This window comes from Phragmites australis, chromosome 19, assembly GCF_958298935.1.
Source record: "Phragmites australis chromosome 19, lpPhrAust1.1, whole genome shotgun sequence".
NCBI lineage: Eukaryota > Viridiplantae > Streptophyta > Magnoliopsida > Poales > Poaceae > Phragmites > Phragmites australis.
Window position 1 is genome coordinate 10,380,824 of NC_084939.1, and position 6,677 is coordinate 10,387,500.

A 6,677-nucleotide genomic window follows, 5' to 3' on the forward strand; every position below is an offset into this window, starting at 1 on the left:
TGATTCCAGTTACATTTTTGTGCAGTTTGTTATTGCAAGGTATATTTGTATTGTTGTTGGTTATGTTTAGATGCTAACATATATGTGTCTAGGTTGCGGGCACATATGTTTTAATCAACCTTGTGGTCTTTTTCCTTGCTAATGACCCAATGCATAATCCTTGGAGTTGAGCTATTTATACGTTCTCTATATGGATTAAGTCTTGCGAGTACCTTCGTACTCAGCTGCTCTACAGGTTTTGCAGGTGATGAAGAGGCAGTGTTTAGCTATTTCACACCCACTGATGCTAGCGGCGGGAATGAGTAGGCAACTACTTGGAGGTCGCGCTTTTGGGGTGAAGCCTAAGGACATTTTTGCTGTCTTTAGCTTTTGTTTCTGCTGCGTAGTTTCTCTTTTAGCTAGGAGTTGATCAGTTTTAGTATCCTTCTAGATCTCTTTGCTATAAATTGTTGAACCCGTAAATGGTTAAGAACTTGTAATATGATTTAATTACTCGCTCTTTATTAAGTTTGGTTATGGTTGCTTTTCATGTCACCGCTGAGACAGCTCAAAATGAAGAGGAAGTAACAAAAGATGCATGGGAAGAAATTAAAGTGCAGACCATTGCAAACTTGACAAAGTACCAAGAGGAAACAAAAAGATGGAGGGACAAGAATGTGTCTTCGAAGGAGTTCACTCCGGGGGATCATGTGCTCTGAAGGCTTCCCAATGCTTCAACTGTGGGAAAGCTATGAAGCAAATGGGATGAACATTTTCTGGTGATGAATTCAAAGAGACCTGGGTCTTATCACTTGGCTACTCTTGAATGAGAAGAGCTTCCGCACACTTGTAATGCAGATAATCTTCGCAAGTATTATGTGTAATCGAAGACGTCAAAAGGAGGCTTCGTAGTAATAGGCAAAGCACCTATAGTAGATTTATGTTTATGCAATTTTAAGTTCAACATTTCAATTCAAGCAATATACAGGTACTGTACTATTTTCCTTATAGGGGGAACCCCTCATCGAGGCGTGAGGTTTTTAACGAGGCAAACACCTTTGTAAACCCTTATGATTATATGAAATTACCCCCAAGAAAGCATGTGCTTTGATGGAATTCATGCATGATTCATTGTCGAAGTGATGAAAGCCTTTACTTAAAGGATGCACACCAATCGATGAAATAAGGCGGGTCGAAGCTAGCTAAAAAAAAAAAGTTGAGGTAAGGAATGTTAAAGTATGCCTGATACCTTACACTTGAACTTGAAGATGGTTACACACCCACAGGAAAAAGGCCAAAGTGTTTTGCTATACGTTAAAATAAAGGCAGCACACCTCTCGACTTAAAAAGGAAAAAGCCGAAGCGTTGCTAGACCTTAAAACAAAGGTAGCACATCTCTTGATGAAAAAAGGAAAAAGTTGAAGTGTTTATAGACCTTAAAACAAAGGTAGCACACCTCTCGACTTAAGAGGAAAAAGCTGAAGTGTTGTGCATTGCTCAACCTTGAATCCAAGGCAGCAAACCTCTGGCTTCAAAGAAGAAATAGCTTGTGTCGCCAAACCCAAGTGGGGGCTACACACTTTGGTATGAACGAAATTAAATCATTACTCAAATTGGAAATGAGAGTAATGCACACGACGAAAGAAAAAATCAACTTTGATCGCAAAAACAAAGATGAACACACCCTTCAGCCAATATACAATGGTCTTTGAATAAAAAGATATGAGAAATCCAATAAGAATCCGTCAATGCAGTGCTTGACTAGACGGCTCATGCCAAAGGTCCCTACGGCTTAAAAGTTGGGGGGGGGGGATGTCGTTTTTTTTATCGATGCTTCATGCACGCTGCTACCGAAGGTCCCTATGGCTTAATAGTTGGGGGACGATGTTTTTTCAATCGATGCTTCGTGCATGTTGCTGCCAAATGTCCATATGGCTTAAAAGTTGGGGTGGACAGTGTTTTTTTATCGACGCTTCACGCACATTGCTGTTGAAGGTCCCTACGGTTTAAAAGTTAGGGGACAATGTTTTTTCAATTGGCGCTTCACGCACGTTTCTATCAAAGGTCCCTACGGCTAAAAGTTGGGGACCAAAGGCTCAACTAAAAAATGCAACAAAGAATAACAAAAATTCATTTTGCAAATTCATCGACGTCAGGATCTACAAATTTTTTTTACATTTGACTACGACCAAGTTGGAAAGTGATACCTCGTCCTGTGGGAAATGGCTTCGTAGGGTCCAGTGGGGACCTGACATAACTATCCGAAGAAGTGCTAGACAAAAGCACAGGCGAAGCACCATGACCTTCAATAAATGGTGCTCCTTGCGAAGGTTGAGGTTGCCGCCGATAAAAAAGTGCAAGAGCATGGTCGGGTTATACTCTTCGTCAATCGGCTTAGGCTTTGGCTCAAGAAGCCCTAATGGAGGGTTGGAGTCTTCGTGCTCTATCGTATGGATTTCCAACTTGGCCCTTCAGATCTCCAAGTTCGAAGGGTGAAATGACTCCCAAAATGCTTTTGACTTAGCATTTTTAGCGTCATAGACCTTAGCATTTGCTCATCAATATTAATCAAATTCTATATCAGAGTGGCCGCGATGGAATGAATCCCAGCAAGTATATGACATGAAAAATTATCCCCCATCATAGTTATAGGTACAAGACCTTCGACTACCCATGCAGAATCTGAGGGAAGGACATGCGCAGGAAGCGGGGATTGTCAAAATATTATGTTTTGATCACAAAAGATAGCACAATGTCAACCCTCGCTCACACCTGCTCTGGATAATTAGACACATTCTGTGCTTCTGTAGCATGTTGCGAAGGGGCAGTCGGTGAAGTAGGCAGGGAAGAGGTTCTTGCAGTGGCAGAAGTATCCCTGGTCTTCGCGGTAGCCTATAACAGAAATTAGACTTAAATAAGTGATAATAATAAAACAATGCTAATGCATCGCGAATAGAAAATGTACTTACCCTTTGGCTGTTGTTCTCCACCTCTTGAAGGGTGAGGTCGCGCCCGTATTGCCACTAGTAGTTGCCGGTGAAAGCTTTGGCGGTGGCTTTCGGTGCCTTCGACACCGCCCCAGTTGACATGTCCGGTGGGTAGTGGAATGAAGGGCTTTGGGGCACCTTGTGGTGGTTGTAGCCTATCATCTCTAAAGATTGTATAAGGCTTTGGCTAGAAATCATGGCGGAAATCGCCATACAAGTGGGCTGCTTGCCAAAGGCCTTCAGACGATTCTGTGATCCACCAAAGGAGGTCACCATGGTCGAAGCTTGGAGTTGATGCCGAAGCACCTAGTTCTTGAAAAGTTTTGCTAATAGCCTCGCTAGCCCTTACCGCCTCACCTCGCGTAGTGCTTCGCTTAGGCATTGGTTTTCCATTTTTTCGACCATGTAGAGAGCTCAAAGTTCTTAGTGATCCTTTTTAAGGTCATCAAGTTCTAATATGCATGGTTCGGACGCCTCTGCACATTGGCGAAAGGTGTTTACCTCCTTTTCCAATTCTTACATGCCATCGACTTTTGTTGCTCTTTGGAGCCGCATGACTCTCATCCTATCCGTCCATTTTGAGCGGGCCACTGCCTGTTCCGCATGTTTGCGCATAGCGTGTGCAAGAAGCATACCATTAATAAGATTATAAGAATGAGTATGTGACGAATCGCATAATAATAATCAAAAGTACCTTTGCTGACACGGCATCGAAGGCGTTCGTAAGATCAAAAGCGTGTTTTTGCGCCAATTCTATCTTGAGCTCGAGGAGGGCGAAGCTATCGAATATGTTCCTCACGTCCTTCACCTCTCCAGCACTTGATTGAAATGAAGTCAATCGCAGTGCTTCAGCCTCAATGACTCTAGCGTTGTGTGAGGCGCTCGCTAACATAAGGTCTTTGCAACCGTGATGGTGCGGCGATGGCGAAGCATTCTCACCCTCTCTGGTCTCTATAGCCCAGTGAATTTCGAGGGAGCTGGAGTCCGAGCTAGAGGAGGATGAGCTTTCCGACTCACCTCCAGTTTCTTTGGCATCTTCTTCATCTTCGACCCTCTCTCCGCGCCAAAACACGATCTCACTCTCCTCCATCACTATTTCGGTGCTACATCATGAGTCCAATGGATCTTCATCGTCGTCATTGGTATCAATTAGGAGGGGGGCAAAGTCAATTCGCACAGAAGTCATATCACATTTTGTAGATGGGATGGGCACATCTGATGTGTCCATCGGAGGCACCTATCAAAGGGGCACTGCTTGAACAGCTTCAGGGGCCCCAGGGTCCTTATCACCCCAAAATTGCCAAAGGCCAGTTGGCAAAGCTTTTCCTCCAAGGCAATGGTCTTCTTTTTCTTAGCTCCTTAAGCTAGAGGGTTTCCACCTTTTCTCTTCTTCTGGCCTCGAGCAGTGGAGGTCTTGCTGGTGTCGGTGTTTAAAGGGTGACTCTTTGGCACAACCCTACTGAGGACCCAGGCAACTTTGGCCTATGTTCATAGGCAAGACCCCATAGCAAAAAGATCCAGTTCAGTCGGCGACCGAGGGCCTGTTCAACATAGGATTCGCCTTCAGCCAGTGTGAACTTTTTGAGGAGGAGCTGAGCTCCAGCTTCTACCTCGCTAACTATCATAGCTGCATCAAATGTCTAATTTTTTATAAAATAATAAAAAATTGAAGACTAGTGGAAGTTGAGACCAAAAGACATACCAGATTTTCCATCAAAATCAAACTAAGGGTGGCAAAGCCCCTCTGGCGCCATTGGCCCAAAGGATGGAATGGTCCACCTTTCGCCAGTGGCCAAAGCCCTGCAGCAATGAACTCTTCGATGTGGTCGCGAGTGCTTAGTAACTTCGCACACCTCGTAAAGGCTTCAAAGGCTGCCCGCTAGGTGTCCTTCAGCAACACATCTGAGGCGCGATTATCTTTATAATCTTGGCATTTAGACACAAGGTACTCTCTTTTATCTACCTTATGGTAGAACCACCATTGTGTCCAGTCCTTCAGCCATTTGTTTTTTTAGGACACGTTAGGTGTAGCCAAGCCTACTCAATAAGAAAAATTTACGCAGCCATAATGAGCTTCTCTCTGCACGTTGTCCACGAAAATTAGCTTCGGCTAGTGGTGGAGTTGGTGAGGTGATGAAGGCTTTGACCGAGGCCTTCGCTCCTTCTAATCTTGCCGCCCAGATGAAAAGACTGAGTCGAATGATGGCGTTCGGCGTCAACTGGTGGAGAAAGTTGTCAAATATCTTAAGGACCTTTGCTACCATCTCATCATAGGGTAGGTGAAGTCTAGCTCAGAAGTAGTCTACAAAGACAATGGTTTCGTCCTCTTTCAGCCTCGGGATCTCCTGGTCCTTCTGTAGCCGAACCTTCAAAATATCTCTTATCAGGCCTTCCTTCTTTAGGCCAGCCAGGACCCCTTCATCAACCTTCGATCGCATGATCCAGTAGGTCTTCGGCTTCATAGTGTTGCTTTTTGAGGCCATCAGATCATGACGCCTCAGCTTCGGTTAAAAGTGTGAAGGTTGCCCAGTGGCTTCGAACAGAGCGACAGGAGCAGATTGTGTCGGCATGAAAGCAACGCATTTGCGATAAAAAGAAATGAACCACGGCGTAATACATATATATAACATTCAGAATGCCAACTCTAGAGCAGTCAAAAAGACATGCGTTGGGAATCGAACCATCGCATTAATGGCAGTTAAGACAAACAAGTAGTAATCGACATTTCGAAAATCGAACTGTCTCACTAGAAACCATCACTTTTATAAAGGTTAGACCCTTCGAGTAAGCAAAGGGGGCGTAATTAACCGAAGGTAAATCATATAGCACAAGGCCTTCAACGCGCCAAAGGGGATAGCGTTCGGCGGTACCATCTAATTCACGGGTTCGACCTATCGAGGAAGAACCTTACTCGTGGGGGGCTGCTGTTGGGGAATGGTCTCACAGGCCCCCTTCAGACTTTGAGTCAAAGACCTCTGCAGACACCACAAACTAACAAAGCTTACAATTATCATAGATTTATCGTGTTGCAAGAACCCTTCGACAAGCCGAAAGTACCCTTTAGACACTTGGCATCGCAGAGGCAATTCCAACAGCTGGGACGGGTGAAGCCTTCGTTGGGCCTTCAAGATCAGCCGAAGGTGCTACCAAGTAGAGACTTCGAGGGTCCAAGCGGAGGAGGACCGTTGCTAGCGATCGAAGACCACGAAAGGTAAGATTGCAAATGATCTAGATGTGCTTAGAATAGTATCGTATTACTGCGAACATACCAGGACAATGATAGTTAGAGGGGTAATCTCATAAATTATAACAGTTAACGATTAGTTATAGCATATAAATAGGGCGCAACTGTAACTGACATGACATGTGATATTAATTCTAACAAAGGCTTCCTCACTTTGTGTACCTTCCCCTGTAGCCTTCGGATTTCTCCGAGGTCCAAAGACCTATCACTTTGTTCGGCAACAATAGTTCCCAACAAATCCCATAAATAATATGAAATGGAAAAATTCCCCACAATCATAATTGTCATTTTGTGTTGGCACATTGTATTTTGTGAAACACAAAAATATAATTATGAAACAATGTGAAACCCAAATAATCCCATAAATACACACAGAAGTGCTCTGGGTCTAACCATAAACTAATCAATAGAAATAAAATGAATAAAAAGCAATTGTATCTAATGATAAAACTGATTATATGGAGCAT